We start from the raw sequence: 19,403 nt of genomic DNA on the forward strand, positions 1-19,403 counted from the left end.
GTGTGTGGTGTGTCTCCACATCTGTAGCACTGTCTTAGGTTGTTGTCACGTCGTCTGTTTCCTCTACCACTGGTGTACCTTTGGTGGGGCTGGTTTCTGGGCTTGTTTCCTCTGCTGATTGCATTGACTTCCCCTTCTTCTTGCTTTGGGTTTGTAGTGTCACTCATTGCTTTTAATTGCATCTGGGTAGCCTCATCAGTTCGTGCAATTTCTTTTGCCCTTGCAAAGGTTAATTCATTACCGTGGGCAATGCATTTTCGTCTGACCTCTTCCGAATCGGTGCCGAAAACTAATGTGTCACGCATGAGTTCGTCATGTAAGTCAGGTGGGTAACCTGAGCTCTGTATGAGTAGCCTTGCTTCAGTCAGGAAGGTGGCTAGGGGACGATTATTCTGTTTCAGACCTCGTAGATAATATCTGTTCAAGATATGGTTTGCTTGTGGTTTAACATGGTCTTCGAATCTTTTCCAGTATTCTTTCAGGTCTTTTTGTTGGTCTTCGGTTAGCGACCAAGTGTTAAATAGGTCTATTCCGTAATCGCCTGACCATAGTAGCACATATTTGCATTTTTGAGTGCCGTCTCGAGCTTTTAACGGTCCATCAAGTAGCAGTTCACACTTTTGGCGGAATCTCTTGAATCTAGTTAATAAATCTGGGCCAGGGGTCCAGTCCATTTTTGGTACTTCAAACCCAACCAAGTCGCTCATTTTTGGCTAAATTGCACGATAAGACAGGACTTTGTAGTAAACACTGTAAAATCGTACGTACCGGTTTTCTTGGTTGTTCTAGCGGTGAGAATTCCTCTATTGGTGTAAATCGATCCCACTTCCGACATCCATGTCACAATTTTTCCATTTAAACTCTTTATTCAATAACGCAACAGCTACTACATGACAACATGGGCGAAATCAAAATGGCGGGTCCGATACCACGTTTTTTTCCCACAGGTCCGATGGGAGCGCGTGGTATGACGTAATATGACAAGCAAGTTCCAGCATTTTGCTGCTCTAAGGTTCATTGTCATTAAGCACGACTAGCGGAGGGCTGTAATATCTGAACAAATCATTGGATTGGACGTGTCTACGGACAGTTTCATCTTAATTTTATGACACAAACTGTTCTGTTTGCTTGCTTCTGAGAAAAGTTTAATAGCTTTCCGTCTAAATCTTACTGATTGGCGGGTGAAACAGTTTGTTCGCCCACAATAATTGTTTGATCGAAAGCCAAGAAAACATCCAGACAATACTGACTTTACACCTACTGATTGATGGTTTTAAGAACGGTCGCGTGATAATTCAACGGCGTACTCTGTTTTTATTCTGGTACTTTCCTTGTACCTGTTAGTCTAGTCTGGCAAAAAAAAATTAAACATTCAATCACTTTTCCTCATCATAAACTTTCTGAAGGTCAAGAAAAACATGCATCTTTGAATAACATTTCTTTTTTTTTTTTTGTACGGCATAAGCCGTATTTCAGAAGCAGACCTGGGAGCTGTTAACCTCACTTAAAAGGTAGCAGGGCAAAAACTGAAGGGAAGAATGATAAAAAAAATAGAAGTGGATTCGGAAAGTTCCTCTCAGTTTGAGTGTGTGGATGGAGAGCGATGTCGATCTTACAACTTTGGAACCGTTAATGGCTACCAAGAGATATTCAAATGCAAGCTATGCGACTCTGATCGATTTGTTGGATTTGCTAACTTTACAGAGGATAAGAATCTCATTCTTAGAGGAATGATGGTAAGCCAAATCTGTGTTAGTGCATCAAAAGTTACTTGTGGCTCAAAGTTTAAATCTTATTATCTAAAATTGTAGCTGGATCTCTTAAAATGTTTCCTAACTGTGATAGATCAACCTTACTCTACCAAACATAAATTATGTCGGTAAAGTTAATAAGAATCTAAAGGACTATCTAAGGATTCTGCAACAATCTGGAGAGAAAGTTGCTGATGTTTGCCATAAGGAAACAAGCCCAGAAGAGCGCTAATAAACAACAACAATAACAACTTCAAAACAGGTGGGCCACAAGAAAGAAAAATTTAAAACCACTTTGAGGACATCATTTTTGCAATGAAAAGTTAGTAATCAGGAAAATAAACCATGCCCCATATATGACATATATCCTGATATAAAAATTCCGGCGTTATCCTATCCGTATATCAGTCGATGTATAGTTTTGAATGAGAACTTAAGTTCCTGCATATAGCATAGATAATGTACTTGAAATTAGGATATATGGCGGTTGTATTTCCCCATAATTTCAATTAAGTGAATTAGTATTTCAGGGTATTGTCAAAGTCAAGCAACATTTTCACCAAACAAAATGTTGTCTGCATAAATTCGACTTTATGAACCTGTTTTCATCACAATTTTTTTTCTTTTAAGACGAAAAAGACAAAATCGTTGGAAAACGTACAACGAGTGTCGCTGGCACTGCTCACAATACTTCCCGAGAGGCCTTGGAATGGTGTAATGGTAAAGTTTGGCTATCAGTGGTGATTGGTTTGGTCGCTTCTGAAGTCACAGTATCCATATTTTAAAATCAGGTGAGTTTGGGATATAGCGAATAAATAACTTGATAAAAAATGATAATAATCGTAAGATGATAATGTGACCTTGAAAAGAAAAAATAGAAGCGCTAGCTTTTCCCTTCATAGCGACATCATTTTATTTCGGTCAAATTTTATTGTAATATCAGGTGGCTTGTAAATGTTTCTTTGCAAGCTAGAATTGGAATCTCGATTCCCGAGATAATACACGTGCATGCTATAAACACCAAACAAATAGAGGATATTTTCTTTCTTCATTCCTTTTATTCAAAAACGATCTTGATCACATGGGGTCTTATCCTGAACTGAAACGCTAACTATAATTTTCTCTCTAAAAAGAATTAGTCACGGAAGCGACAACCTAGCCGGGAAATATTTCGCAGCTTCTCTTGGAAATGGTAACATTTAGCTTTAACGGAAGCGGTTACATCGCTCTTCATGCATTCAGGTAAAAGACGTGGTGGCTGACTTTACTGGGTCGATCCAAACGGTGGTTCAACAGATGACTCTTTTCAGGCTTTTTTCGACATGCAGATTGATGGTGGAGGCTGAACACTATTTTCTACGAAAGTGTCTTCGTCACGTACAGTAGCGTTCCGGGAATAGCAGCAAAAACAGCAGCCGCAGATGCAGCAAGTCACATTCACCCTGACATGGGTGATTGGGAAGAAGTGATGTTCCAGTTAAGCGACGTCAATACCATCCGGTTTAATTAAAACAGGAAGGCAGGTGCTCCAAATAAGGACAAAACAGACTTCGACAAATTCTCGATAGGAACAACATACAATGTAATGTGATGTAATACAATCCAAGGTTTTTACAACTACACACGGTAGATAGCAATGAGAGGAATCCCCCTTCTGGTTTGTCACATTATCAAATTTCCACTTCGATTCAAACGGAGGGATATTTGAATTCCATTTTGACACAGACAAGTGGCTTAAAATGTGGAATAGTGCTAACAACTCAAACAACTACGTCGCTTCCGACTACAGCTGCTCTCTTGGTACCCGGTTTATGGCGGGTTACTGTTATTTAAACATTCGCATCTGGGTGATGGTACGATACAGGCAAACTAAAGTTGAAAACTGAGATTTTTTTATTAGGATTTTACTCTCACTTTTGGAATAAAAATAAAAACAGCGAGAGGGATCATTAACACCTTGGCTATTTAAAACTGTGTTTGATTTGTACGCTGATATATTTGCAGATAAAACAACTGTATCCATGCGATGTCTCAACTCAACTAAAGCAACAAAAACAAGCATGCAAAAAAAAATTAAACTGTTCACATAGAATAAAAGAGAACCAGTGAAAAGGATATCCCTTTGGCGGTCAAATAGATCCGGAAAAACTAATACATCGTTTTCCATGTCTTCTCATTTTATTAACATGTAAGGGAGAACGGCCGTGACTTTGGGGGTGAGCGCAGGCTCATTTCCTGAATAGCGTCTGGTAATCGAGCCTTGGGAAGTAACGCCTGACGGAAATTCTAAATGCTTAACACCGGTTTTCTTAGCATGAAGCGGCTAGGAGTATTGCTACTCCCTCCTGTATGGGATGCCAGTTTATCGTAGGGTTACTCCCAGCACATTTGCTGGTACCCATTTGTACACCTGGGTGAAGAGAAGCACTGTGATAGTAAAGTGCGTTAAAATAAAGAAATGATCAATTAATAGATGAAATAAAATCTCTCTTAGATCACGAATTGCTTGAAAAAAAATCTAAATGTATAAGACCATAACTTTATAATACGTTTTCTGCTGATAGCTGAATAAATGTTGATGAGCCAACAACAGCGTCAGCTTTCGAAAAGTACATAAATGAAATTACTCACCCCTGAAACAGATAAGAAGTCGGAAATACTTTTTTTCAGATGCTTTTCCCTTAAAGTAATGACATTGATACGAGGCCTAAAACATTAAATTTTCACAGCGTTTACCCCTGGTACCCGAATAAATCTTGCTGCACCAACAAAACGCCACAATTCAGTTGTAAATTAATATACAAATGCCCAAGAATATCACATGAGAAATTGCCATGGGTATCTTCTCAGCTCTGTGTTAGTAAAGCAAGAGTAAGAAGGCAAACACTATGTTCAACATGAGCAGCAGTAAAGTTTTGTGACTTCACGTAGAACTTCAGTGGAAAAAGACAGAAAAGGAAAAGGAAAGAAATTTGAGAAAATTATGCAAAAGTTCTTTTCCATAACATGAGAAATGAAGGAACATGTCGTTTATTTACTTCTTGATCAATATAGATCTTCTTAATACATGGTCTGAAAGATAGCTTTTCCTAATTGCCAATCAGGCGTTGATGTTTTCATAAAAAAGAGAAAAAGGAGTCACATTCCGCAATTAGCGACATCATGTGAGTGAAACCAAGTTATCTGATTAAGTAGTCATGCTTCTTGTCATAATATTTATTTTCGAGCTTTCTGAAACAGATATGGCAGATTAGTAAATTATATGACTTGACCCCTTTATAAGTTTGAAGAGAGAAGCAATTGCTGTCTGTTCAAAGAATAAAGGGGTTTTATAAATCTGTCGATCTGGGCTACTTTTGTGAAATGAAGCATAAAGCTTACGGCAAACGGGAAGCAGCTACTTGACATTTCGCATGTGCCATTTGCCAGTTACTATTATTCTATGCTCTCATCGATTATATTAGAGCGCTAAAAAACCAACTTCCCATTTTAATAGTCGAGTCAATTTCACACATGTGTCCACCAAAGGATTCAATTTTGAAAAAGTAAGCCAAGCATGGCAATCGCCATTATCATGTTAACCAAAACTATGACAAAATTCTCGAACGTGATTTGTTATCACCAGCCCGATTTGAGCACTCTTAGGACAGTGTCATGCTTGTCATTGGATAGTGTGATTAGGACAGCTAAGGTTAACACGTCATGCCTGTGTAAGTGGACAGAACGTGTCATGTACGCGCGGTAAAGGTAAAGAATCCGATCCAACCGACACGTCGACCAACCCGTCGTCAACGTACAAGATACGTTGGTGGTGTGTCGGTGGTGCGTCGGCGACTTTGTTTGGGCCTTATTCATGTAAATCAATGGTAATCCTTCCTTTTCCACACTTATCTGTAACGTCTTCCGTGGAAAACTTTCACTCACGATATGAAAATGAATAATTTTCTTTTGGCCGCGATCTTGTTTGTCGTGTTTTTGGAACCCGGTCCCTACTCAGTTACTTTTCCTGACTGAGCGTAAGATGAACATTTTCTAAAATTTTCCTTGAGAACACCTTGATATTCTAAACCGACACCCGTCCTCGAGTTTTTAAATTTTTATCACCTAAAACACTGTAGTTTTATTACGTTGGACATTGACTTTTTCACACTTGGTAGCTCTTAAAACGGTTTATAATTTTTTTTAATGAAGTGATGTCAAGTTTGTTTCTCAAATTTTGTCATAGTTTTTATTAATTAGTAACAGAGCATTATGTCGTCCAATTTTTTCCGTAATCATACTAAGGATTAACAAGTCGGACTCCAGCTTCACGGTCGTCCGATTTTAATTTGTCAATCACTTGTATAATTACAGACTGAATTAGACTCTACTCGCTCATATTCCAATATTAATGATTTGGGGAAATTCTGATAAAAAAAGGTTTTCGGGGACGGTCTCGGAATTTTTCACAAAACCACAGGATTTTGAAATTCGAGTTAAGGCCTTGCTACTGAATCACGCAATCGTAAATGAAATAGACTCAAACCGTTCCTTGAAACGTTGCCTTCAAGGTCATAATTTGCGTCCTCTACTGCCCTCCAGTTTCCTTTCTTTTTTTTTTTGGTAGCTCCTGTAATTGAAAGGGGATAACTTTAACACCAAAAATGTGTAATTTAAAATATAGGTCATTCAGAAAAACTTAAAATTTTTCGAAAATGGCCGTTCGAAGAATATCATTTAAACTTTCTTAAACATTTCAATTAGCAACGAAGCTTACCAAGACTATAGATTGTTTTTTTAGTTTTGTTGGTAACGTTTTCAAAACAAGGAAACTGTGTACCAGAAGTAGTGGTCAAACACGGCAAGAAAAAATGCTATTTTTATTGTAATTGATACAAGCATGGGTAACTTAGTAATGTAATATTTTACTTACGAAAACGGGATGGATTTTATGTTTACAGATTATTTTTTAATTAATCAGGACCATTAAAATTTCCTTAAATTTGATCGCAGGAAGAATTGCCGTATTTTTAAACCAATCTTTTTGCAATGACTCCGGTTTGATTTTTAGACAAGTGACTAAATTGGACAAGAAAACTAATTAACTATCCAACCTTTACAGAGTAACACTGATAGCAGACATTCTACTCTCCAGGGATTTCTGAGTGAAAGGGGTGTTTTCATGTGGATCCGAAAAGGATACTGTGAGAAAAAAAAATTAACTAAGAATTTGAAATATATTCTGTATCCTCTTCTACAACAGAGAATCTCTCCTTAATATAAATTGTCCTACTGAAGATCCTGAAAATCATCATGACGAGCGTTCGCTTTAGTTAACTTTGTCGGACTTCTATAAAACTCAGGAAAATGAAGAGATCTGGTGATCGGGTCGTAGTACTGGTAAAAGTACCTGAATGTCTCACAACCATAAGCAGCCCACGCCTTTCTTTTAGGAATTCAAAGATGCCTTAAAGTTTAAACCAGGAGAAGAAATTCTTAACAATTCTCGAGGTCGTAAGCGATTAAACTAAGCCTGATTATGAAATTAGAAGATCCTCGCAGCTAAGAACACTACTGAAACTAGTAGTTGTAAGTAGGACCTGAAAAAAATTTCAGGCCCGTACGGGATTTGAACCCATGACCTCTGCGATACCGGTGCAGCGCTCTACCAATTGAGCTAACAAGCCAACTGGGAGCTGGTAATGAATTGGGTATAAATAAACATCCGAGTGAATGAAGATTTAGATATATGAAAATTCACATATTTGCACTGCGGTGGAAAGATGAAATTATTAGATCCTCCTTAGAGGATCCTACTTACAACTACTAGTTTCAGTAGTGTTCTTAGCTGCGAGGATCTTCTAATTTCATCTTTCCACCGCAGTGCAAATATGTGAATTTTCATATATCTAAATCTTTAAGCCTGATTAATTAACCAAAATTTTTTTTTATCAACTAGTCTTGAAGCTCGCGCGAAAGAAAATACACACCCGCATGAAGATTATTGAACGATGAGTTGCCTGAACTTTACTTCTGTAATCCAATACATTTAAAAAAATACACAGGTTACAGGACAACCACGCGTGTCTACATCCGAGTAATCTGCTGTAGCTAAGTCATCTTATTCTAAAGTATTCTAACATAAACATGTTCAAGGCCAAGGCTTTGAACATAAATCGCCAAAACACGATCATATCTTTTTTTCGCCTCCTCACCGTGACCCTGTTCATTGTGTGCGTCACCAATATTTTCATGAGTAATTTCAACTTTAAGATAATCACCTTCAAGCTGTTTCAAGCACATGTCCAGTGCACTTGCATGTTTAACTTTGCTTCCAAAAAATCACCTAGACCACTATAAACAATACCCAGGTTATTGTAAGAGGCTACAACATCTACATGTTCAGGTCCGAGCTGTTTCAGACGAATGTCCAGTGCATGCGAATGGTTGTCCTTTGCTTGGTGGAAATCACCAAGATCACTGTATACAGTACCCAGGTTATTGTACAAAGCTGCGACATGCACATGCTTAGGTCCGAGCTGTTTCAGACAAATGTCCAGTGCACGTGCAAGGTTGTCCTTTGCTTGCTGGAAATCACCCAAATAACTGATTATAGTAACCAAGTTATTGTAAGAAGCTGTGATACTTAAACGCTGAGCTCCGAGCTGTTTCAGACGAGTGTCCAGTGCACGTGCATGGTTGTCTTTTGCTTGCTGGAAGTCACTTAGATGACTGTTTATAGTACCCAGGTTATTGTAAGATGCTGCGACATTTAAATGCTTGGGTCCGAGCTGTTTGAGACGAATTTCCAGTGCACGTGCATGGTTGTTCTCTGCTTGCTGGAAATCACCTAGACTTCTGCATACAATAGCCAGGTTATTGTAAGAAGTTGTAACATCGACATGTTCAGCTCCGAGCTGTTTCAGACGAATTTCCAGTGCACGTGCATGATTGTCCTTTGCTTGCTGGAAATTACCTAGACTTCTGTATACATTACCTAGGCTATTGTAAGATGCTGCGACATTTACATGCTCAGGTCCATGCTGGTTCAGACGAATGTCCAGTGCACGTGCATAGTTGTCCTTTGCTTGCTGGAAATCTCCAAGACCTCTATGTACAGTACCCAGGTTATTGTTAAATGCTGCAACATCTACATGGTCAGGTCCGTGCTGTTTCTGAAGAATATTTAATGCAAGTGCATGATTGTCCTTTGCTTGCCGGAAATCTCCTAGACTTCTACATATAGTACCCAGGTTATTGTAAGAAGCTGCAACATCTACATGCTCAGGTCCAAGCTGTTACCGAAGAATATTCAATGCAAGAGCATGATGCTTGCTGGAAATCTCCAAGACTACTGCATACAGTACCCAGGTTATTGTAAGAAGCTGCGACATCTACATGCTCAGGTCCAAGCTGTTTCAGAAGAATATCCAATGCACTAGTATAGTAGTTCTTCGCTTGGTCTAAGTTACCCTTACATTTGTGTGTGATTCCCACAAAGAGGTAGATTTCTGCTTTTCCTACAGCGTCGTTTGCGTTACCTGAGTGTTTAATTTCCGGAGCAGTTCTTTGCAGCTTCGTATTCAAAATGGTATAGGCACATTTTTCCGAGGATCCGGAGGCCATTCAGACAACCTTGTAAGGGCATATCACCCACATTTCTGACTTGAGGTAAGTCTTGTTCAGAAAACAGATATTTAGCCCTCAGGATCAGTTTTCTTAGGTGAGGAACAAGTCTTGAGCCGATGGTAAGGGTATCTAAGTCATCGAACTTGGCGAATGATGCAACAGCCCCAACGACAGCTTTAATGTATAATTCCTTGGCATAATTTGTTTTTAAAGAATCAAGTACATCACGAACGACTCCATGCACTCGAATACAGACGCTGTCACCTTCTTCTTCAGATAATAACAATGAACATCGATTTATCTTTGATCTGATCCACCCTTTATCAGTTAATTCTTCATCTATTTCCATGATGTAATTGACAGCGACGTCTTGGGGTATTGGCTGAGGTGAACAAAGAACAAGGAAGGTGAATAGGTGATTAATAACTCTGTTGGTCGCCATTGCTTCTTTCACTGCAAGTGTTATTGCTGTTGTCATGGAATTCTGGTATCTTGGATTTGTCTCTGCAAGGATGGTCTCTGTCGTACTTTGTTGACCACCTGCAACTTTCTCCAGGTAGCCACCCCAGCCAAAGCTAACAGATACTTTACTCTGCCAGACTTCTCGCACATAAATGGAGACACTCGCTAAGGAAAGAGGTTGATATTCTAATGTCCGTGCAACTTCATCTTCCATTTCACCATCACTCACTTCTGAGAGGAGCGTTAACAATGAGCGGGCATGATCTGGATGCATTCCTTTGCTGACTGAGACAAGCTGGATTGCAGAATTTGTCAAAGGGATAGAAACAGCGTCTTGTGTTGTTAGCAGCAACTGGCCTCTTGCCCATATCGTCTCTTGCATCTGGTAAGTGTCCATGTATTTGAGACGCACTGATGACGTTCGACCACCAGCAGCCATAAGGTATAGTTAGAAATTCTCGCACTTATCAGCTTCCTAAGTCTTGTAATCTTTTCGTCTGCACATAGGTCTGTGGAGTTGAGAGTGTTTGTAACTGCATACTTTGGACATTTACAGTTTCGAGCAAAAAGGACATAGGATTCCAAAAGTGTTTCTGAATTTTCAGCATTCAAAGTCATAAGAAATGAAGTCAAAAAAGGAATTTCTTTGACCTCGTCGTAAAATCACTTGGCTACCAAATGGGCAAGCTGCGATTTTCCACTTCCTGGATTTCCAGATATATACAAAGTGCTTAAAGCATCATCATTAGCACATTTAAGCGCTCTAAGCTCCTGGGTAATTTCACTAACCTCAGAATCGCGGCCGGTAACATCGTGTGTGGGTTTTGGGTGAAGAACACAAAATGGAGACACACTTGTAAGAAGCTGCTGCTCAAGGACCTGTCGTTGCTCCTCTATTTCTAGCGCCTCCTTACCCCTCTCGAGAAGTTAATTATCTTTTTCTTTCATTTTCTTTTCCTTCTCTCGAACGTTGGGAAACTAATTTGAATTTGGATGTCGTGGATTTTCTGTATGAGAAGACCGAGGACAAGAAATGCATTTGTAACTTTTAAAATCACACTTTGGAAATCATTTTCCGATAGGTGTCCTCGTGGCATATGCACATAGTCTTCATTACACAGTCTCCTTAGGTCCTGTGCACAAAACTTTAATTTGCTATAATTTTATAACTAATACCAATCCCTACACATAATAGATTGTTATCAGGATTAGATGGAAAAAATATTGTGCTATGCATGATTTCAGGTAATCATTTTAATTACATAAATATTAACTGATACTAGGAGATCTATGAATATTCCAGAGAATGTAAAATTTGTTTGAAAAATTAGAACTTAGCATAGGCCAAATAAACAAAAAAAGAAAATGAAGAAGAAATGTGTACTAATGAAAAAGCTAAGCAACCTTTTTACAACACCTGCCTGTACCCGCATGGCACCTAGTAAAGTAATTTGAAGCAGTCATAATCCCGGTTTTACAGATTTCTTATAAAACTGTAGTTTAAGCCTGCCATAACTTCAAAGTTTCGATGCACACCTTAAAAGGAGAATAAGTAAATTTCAAGTTTCTTTTAATTCAGTTTAGGTCAGTGAGGTGAAATTGAGTCAAACATTCATTCAACAACAGGTCAAAAAATGTTCACAACTAATTTATAAGGTTTAAGCCTACCTGGAACAATCAATTTCATTTACATATAAGACTAGGTGTGTACTGATGATGCACAAAAGAAATATCTGTGGTAAGAGGGCAGACTTTCCTTTCTTCATTTAAAAAGGTACTGAGGTTATCACCTAATTAAAAGCGGGACCCTTGCTTTTCCAGTTTCCCACCTAATAAAACTCACATATCTTGTGACCAATTATTTATATCAATGTTTAGTTTAGGTATGAGCATTAGTAAAAAACACCATGCATTAATGAAAGCTTAAGCAAGAGTATTTAATTCAATCCAAATGATAATATTATATGATACAACGTGGCAACTTACACAGCAAAATTATAATCACACAATTCCAAACAAACGATGTCAGGTTATTGTCTCACCTGCTTCAACTTTTGAGGGCTTAAGGTACAGAGAAATAGATATGGTAGACAGTTACAATCAAAAAAGAGTTGAAAGTTTGAAAATTAAGAGAGATACATTACAATCATCAAATCCTATTCATACTAGCAAAAAAGGTAAATTACCACTTTAACTTCTCCCAAAAATTCATGCTTACAGGAAATCATTAATTTCTTTGTCACCAGGTGGTACTTTACTTACAATAGTTTTACAGACACAAATGCATTTTTCGAAAGTCATCTCATAACTTATGACTGTGCAAGTTATGTGGGAGTTTCCTGTATGGGGACCGACATTTCAATTACTTCAGAAAACTGTAATCATCAGAATTGCAAGCCAAGGTGTATTTACCAAGTGCTCAAGTTTCCAAAGTAGCCACCAAATTTTTACAGTCGAGTTCACTTCTTTTTGAGGCCATCTTAAGCTTGATCATCCTGTTTTATGTAAAAACATGAAATGTTACTCACATATTCAAATAATTGCCTGAATAAAAAGTTACATATTTTTTAATAACCTGCTTCCTTCAACCCTTAAATCCCCGAGAATGACTAGCATCTAATTTCTCCTTTAAATATCACCCCTGAATCAAACATTAAGGTTATGAGAATAAAGGAAAGAGTAATAAAGTGAAGAACCTCTTGATGGTTAAACCAATTCTTCTTGCCAGCTCATTAGGAAATGTATAGAGAACAGTAAGGAGAATATACATACTGATGTTAGGGTGTAACGGGTTAATAGTGTTCCAGAACTAGTAAATAGTATTGAAGAGAAAGGAAGAAAGTTCTTGAAACATTCTATGTTAAATGAAACTTTATTATGAATGTTAATTACGACAGCAACGAAAACATCTGGGAAGCTACAGTAACAATTACCTTTCCATGCAAACAAAGCATAAAGAAGCATGATATGAATAAATTCGATCTCACCCAGTTTGAATACAGAATCAGAAATCTTGTTACCTTACAAGTGGGGAAAAGGTCAATGTGTTTTTCCTGCCGCTGTCATTCTAAATATCGCAAATCAATCACGCCACCAATTCAGTGTCAGTTTTTTGAAGATTTGCTCTTTTTCTTACGGTCATCTATTTTTAATATCTATCTTTTACCAGTTGACATCTGAGAAGAATCAAGTCCTTGGTGGTGATTTGGCACATTGTAAGCAAACCTTACAACTGATTAAATTTTATGTGATAAAAAAACATGAAGGGCACTAAAGGAAATTGGCCAGCACAATTCACGTTTCCCCTCTTAAGTATTTTGTGATTGTTTCTTCTATCATATAGTAAAGTTTACAGTTTCTCTCATTTCATTGTCTTCTATTGATCTGTTTGCTTTTTAAAAATCTCAACAACTGTCCCAATAAATGTAAGGACCATATAAAATGTGTACAGTTATTAAAGACATCATTTAATCAGTTTTATAAATGCAGAGTATTGCTTGAGTATGTGATTACAGTAAGTGCAAGTGCCTAATAGACATCACTCTATGGTCTTCTACTCTTCCACCTCGGAGGGTGCCTTGTGTACATAAAAAAATGAAGTTCAGTGCATTTAGTAGCTTTAAATTTTGGCTACAAAGATCAACAGCGAACAAAAACCATACCGAAAAATCTTTTTAGAGAGACCTCTGTAATAGTAGGTAATCACAACTGACATCGGAGTGAAGCAAACAGCTTATTTCTAGAAGCTTTTAAAACTTCTGTGTTTTAGCTTTCAAAGAAAAGCATTTCCCATGAACATTTAAAAATTTAAGACATAAGCTACCAGCAGCAAGTTTTTCCATTGTAAGTGTTTCATAACATCACATTCTGATCACATTTATTTGTCACATTTAAAAGCATAAGAATATTTCAATCATCACACTATAACGAAATCCCCCATTTTAAGACACATATGATAATCATATGTACGAGAAATGATATCTACGCGCGCCCATGTATTATTCTCTATGTATCGCAAGCGTGTTCATCATAACCCGAGCATTAAGTACGCCTCGAAATGTTGAGCGAAGAGAAAGTGGCTCCATCGACTAGAGAGCATGAAAACATAGCGCTGAGAAGTACCATGACCAAACAATGAAATTCACTCATTCCGCAGAAGGACTGACCATTTTACCCGTGATTTTGTTTACACCACACATTTACGGTCCGTCATTTAATTCTCAGATGTTTGACGAGTTCTCACATGACAATATTGTCCGCGTCAGACTTAATGTAAACATAAACATCGCTGACTCAATCTCATTTTATTTCAATTTTGGGAAAAGCCATTGCTTCATTATTAGGGTAAAACAACAGCTCTTCGACAAACCGCGATTTTTTAAAAATATGTATAGAGTATATCCTGCGATAGATAACTGAAGATAGAAAGAGGTAGAAACTTGCCCACGCCGTTCGCTATCATTTTAATACTTTCTAGGCAAAACAAAATTCATAAGATAACCTCTTTTCCCTCAACACCACAACTGTATTAAACATTCCAAGCGATAGCACAAGAAATAACTTGAAGAATACCAACACTTTGAAATGTTATTCGAGCTATGAACCGGCTCGAGGGCTTTTAAGCGATGAATGTCAAAGTCATTGTTTTACCGAAAGGTGATTTGAATTATATATAACTGAAGCTAGTGTCAAATGACGATTATTAAAGAAAAATGTTTGAATTTTTCTGGGCCTCAGCGTAAGTGAAAACCCAGATAAGATACGACCTATCTCCTCCTCCTTCTCGGATCCTTTTGCTTCTCTTGGTTGGTGACCTCTTTTCGGTCTGTTTTCTGGAGCGTGTTCGTATTTCCCTTTAGCTTTCCTTCGCTAGATATTCTCCTTCTTTCTTATGCCTTTTCTTGGTCTCTTTTGCGTTCCTCTCGCTGTATTCTGCCGATTTTGGCGTCCTTTCTAGCTCTCGTGCGCGCTTTTCTCGACTCGCTTTACGCCTTTTACTTCTAGCTTTCTTTGGTTGCTCTGTCGCTTTCTTTCCAGCCTATTTTCACTCAAAACCCTCTCTCCCTGAACTTGAGTTTTAACAATTTCCTCCGATTGACAAAGCTTTACTGCTGTTGTAGATTTCCTGCTCAAAAAGCGAGTTGCAAGTTATTTGATTACGCGGCTTCACATCTACTACTGACCACTCTTTACGGTGGTCAATTAACTTTTTCAACTCATTTGTTAACATTAACTTACCTGTTAACATCTACTAGACCACGGGAAGCCCTCGTGTAATGTTAACCGTGTGCCTGCGGTAAGCTGCACTAGAGCTTGGCTTTGAAGTATGCGCACTTCATTGTCATCTGCCGGTGTCTTTTGGCGCACACTATTGGGGCATCGTAGGTACTCACGCAATCGCGCCTTCGCATTACCTTCTCTTTCCGCCCTTCCATTACGTAATAGCTAAGATGGTGCCAGCAATGCAGTTGGCCGCGCATGCTAAATGTAATACCTTGTACGGTCGGTCGTACGGTCTCAAGTCCAAAAATTTTTAGCTTGATAGGTTACTACTATCTCGTATAATTATGGGGCTACGCAGCGCGTGTTGCGAGCTCCTTTATAAGCATAGCAATTTAAAAACAGTTGCAAGGGATAGAGAGATTGATTACTGGATTCAAAATTGAATCGCGATAATAAATGAAAAATACGGGAATGGAGCTAACTAGAAGCTGAAGGATGTAAAATTGCCAATCGGGCCCAATTTCTCACGCCAAGTGGTCTAGTCTCACAGTGTGTAAACATAACTGCACTTCATTAAAGAAATTTGTAAGTTACTCAATTCGACTCATTTAGGGGCATAAAATCAACAAAACCTGAGATATGAACTTCCCACGTAAGGGAACCGAAACCTTAAATTCCTACCAAATTATCTCACACATATATTCACTCCTTTATTTGTTGATTCATTTATTGGTGGACTCCCATGCCTCAGCCATTCTTATTTATAAGGGAACTGTTTTCATTTCTACCGTAGCAAGTTCTTTGTTTTTATGCTACTCCCAGATTTTGATGGTCAATGTCAAATCTTGCGATGGCGTCTTTTGATTTAATGTTTTGCGCTACAGAAGAATTTCAAACATAAGAAAGGTAGCCACAGTTTAGTTGCCGAGAGCGGCTGGAAGCTCGAAGTTTGACATTGCTTAGTTCAGCATTGACATTGGTTTCGCTAATAGCCAGGACTGACTTTTTTTATTCGCAGTCGTTGTTTGGCAAAATGTTAGCCCCCCACTTTAAACATACATCCTGTAGTAGGCTATAGTATGTTAACAACTTTTCACCGAAGTGAAGGAGGCTAATGGTAGATTTTTACCGACCCCGCGCGCGTCGAGCAACGTCGATTGACAATCATTGCGTTAGCGTGCGACATATCCTGTCATAATAATATAACGTACCAATAGCTTTCAAAGCTACATACTAAATGAAAATGTTTTTGAAAACTTTCGACTGACCAGTGACGCGTTGTATACCAAAGAGAAAAGTGTTTTCTGTAAAAGGCCTATTTGATGAAATACCGTTGTTAGCTGTAATAATGAAATAAACCAACGAACATAAAATGTAAATGTCATTGCCAAGGAGGTGCGTTATATTCTAAACATCTAAATGAAGCAAAATTATATTCCTAACGCTGTCAACACTTGAATTGACGGTGATGCGAGGAATTTCATTCCCAGACAGGAGCCTTTGAACAAAGAAATTTGAACTCAACTGTTGACAGCTAACACAGATGAAGAATGCACATCTCATTTCATTAGATAGAAAAAGAGAATTTATACGAATCTTGTTATAGGAAAAGAAAATAAACTTTCATTTTTCCGTCAAGACACGTTTCGAACAAATTAAAATCCAGCTTGACTAAACACAAGAGAATAAATGCATCAAAATGCTCACCTCAGGGAAGCACATAATGGAAGAGGTTTGTCTGCTTTAGCAAATCTATTTGTCATTGTTGTGACTTATGGACAAAAAGTCAGGAACATAAATGGGTTTATTCACAGTAGGTGTTTGTGGTATTTTTTTCTGTTTACTTGTTTTGTTTTGTTTTCCTTCCTAATTCTTAATCAGTTTCGTATACCTGTGGGTTAATCACTCCTATTCAGGGTGGTGACAGTAGTGAGGAACATTGCTTTAATTTTGATTTTATTATCATCTTTTTTTGTTTTGTTTTTTTTTCTTTTCAGTAGTATTACGCCATGTCAAAACTCTCTAAACCTGATTAATAAGATCCTTCAACTCAGCTGTCATCACTTGAGTTCGAGTTTCCTGTCCTTGAGCGACCTTGTTTTGAAAGTAAGTGCCTTTAAAGATCCACTTTTACATTCCATGGACTATAAATAATTCACAATTTTAACAGATTTGACGGAAACACAATGCGCTTCTTAACCGGGAAGCGATGCAAAATATGAAAATCAAAAGAATTTCTACTGTTTTACCGACTAATCCTCGATATCTGTTCTACTGATTTCTCCATTTGCATCGTGAGGACCTTTGTTAATTTTTTTAGCGACGGAAAACGACAGAATAGACAGAATTTGTCTCTGATCGACGAAATCAATCTTTCACTCTAATTGGAACGAATTCCATAGTTATAAAAATTTTTCAAAGTTTACGGAAAAGCCACATTGAATCATCTGGTTTGTTAACTTTGAATTGTTCTTTAATCGTAGCATCTCGACCCATGTTTTGTTGTTTACAAGCTGTTATTTGAACTCAAATAGCAACATGAAAGTGAAACCAATCTTTGGTTTAGGGATTTAGTCATCTCGTGACAGCAAGCATCAGTGCCTGATTTTGTGCCTCCAAATAGGCACAGAAGGGGATTGCAAACCTTCCATTAGGACTTTGAATGTTGCGATGGATCTCAGAAATAGAATTTTAGCCTCATGGTGCTTGGTTGTTGATAGACTCAAGAAACATAATTGATTGATTTAATAATCAAAATATTATGTTCCTAGATGTGGAAGGATTTATTTCTGTTTGATTCAATCAGCCGGTAATCATCTCTTGGTTCCTTCAGTTAATGAATGGGAAACGGCACTTATGGATCTTAAATCAGTCAAAACATGAGCCCAATCATTGAATATCGATTTAACTTTCTAGGTAGCTACCTAGAATATTGTTTGTTTGATGAGTATCATGCCAAATGAACTTTGCCAGCTTTGAACATCCAGAGATGCTTTTAAATTAGTTGCAGTAATCATCATAGCCATGCCATTGCGAAATAGTTTCGCTGTAAATGCTTTAGTTTTCGCTTCTGAGCGTTAATTATTTGTGATTGAAATATAGAATATCAACTTTTAAACTAACCGTTTTGAGAGCTTCTGGAATTATAGTAGCAGGCGTCGTTAGTTTCACTTAAAACGAAACAAAAAAGTCACACTCTGCAATAAACGACATCAACATGAAAGTGAAACCAGGTTTTGTTAAGAAGCGGCACGGCTTCTTTTCTTTCCATTGTTTATTTCTGTACTGTCTAAGATTAGTAAATGATATGACTTGACCCCTTTATCAGTTATGTCCATGAGTGCAGCATGTACTGTTCCATGAATTAAGGAGTTTTTATGACCTGCCGATCTGGGCTCAAATCCGTCAGTCTAAGTTAGAAGAAGGTAGCCTGAGGCGTCATATGAGGGCGACTTAAAGTTTATCGCGATCGCTCGCGATCGTCTATTCGACCTGTACCGGTCATGTTTGATTTCGTGGACGGTGTGGGGGAGGGAGGGGAAGGCTGGGAAAGGTAAGATATCTTAACCTCTCCTCTCTTGTTCTTTTTACCGCCGCTCACCCCCTTGCTACAACTTCCTTTCTATTCCCAACCTTCTGCTGTTGTAAAAATCAAAGACGGCAGCCATAATTACTAAGCACTAGCCCGCCAAAATTACGTTTCTCAAGTCAAGAAAATTATAATAATGTTAGCTACGCTGTGTTATACCCATTGGTGCAATAGTCAGCCAACTAAATGCCCCTCTACCATTGTGCATTTTTGTTTGGGAAAGTTTCCTTTTTACATACATTTCTTAGTTTACCTGAGATCCATAGTACAATGCCAGAAATCGTTAATTTACGGAACAAAGCCTTTCGAAAACGTTTCCAAAAGTGAAGTGTTTTTGAAACGTATTATTTTAAAAAGACAGAGGCCAAGGTCTTAAGATAACGTAGACGAAAAATACGTCACATACTGTCGCTGTTGTCTGCGTTTTCGGATCTTTGAGAGTTAAAAATGGACGTAACAACACGTATGTGTTTTCGATGATAAAACGTCCTAGAGTGGATAGTTAAGAGCAATACAAAAACGCTGACCTGGATGAAACTACTTTGTTTTACTAGCTAAAGGCCAAGGAAATACTAAGTGAGCTTTGGTGCGAAAACACGATATCTTCATAAGTGTGGATAACAAGTTATCTTCACACGTGAAACGATCACTGTTGCTATGTTACATATAAAAATCGCGCCTTCGCGTAAAAAGATGTGAAAGTTAAATGTTTAGTATTTTATTGGTGTTTATATAATAATAGAATATTAAATGGCCGTTTGTTGAAAAAT

General features: G+C 37.9%; 2 pseudogenes; both read left to right on the top strand.

The window, feature by feature from the left end:
* The window catches only part of LOC136280154 (uncharacterized), a 249,422-nt pseudogene that overhangs the window by 34,908 nt on the left and 195,111 nt on the right, over positions 1–19,403 (top strand).
* LOC131798297 (uncharacterized) lies at positions 1,539–3,637 on the top strand (annotated as a pseudogene).

Source organism: Pocillopora verrucosa, chromosome 1 (genome assembly GCF_036669915.1).
Source record: "Pocillopora verrucosa isolate sample1 chromosome 1, ASM3666991v2, whole genome shotgun sequence".
Lineage (NCBI taxonomy): Eukaryota > Metazoa > Cnidaria > Anthozoa > Scleractinia > Pocilloporidae > Pocillopora > Pocillopora verrucosa.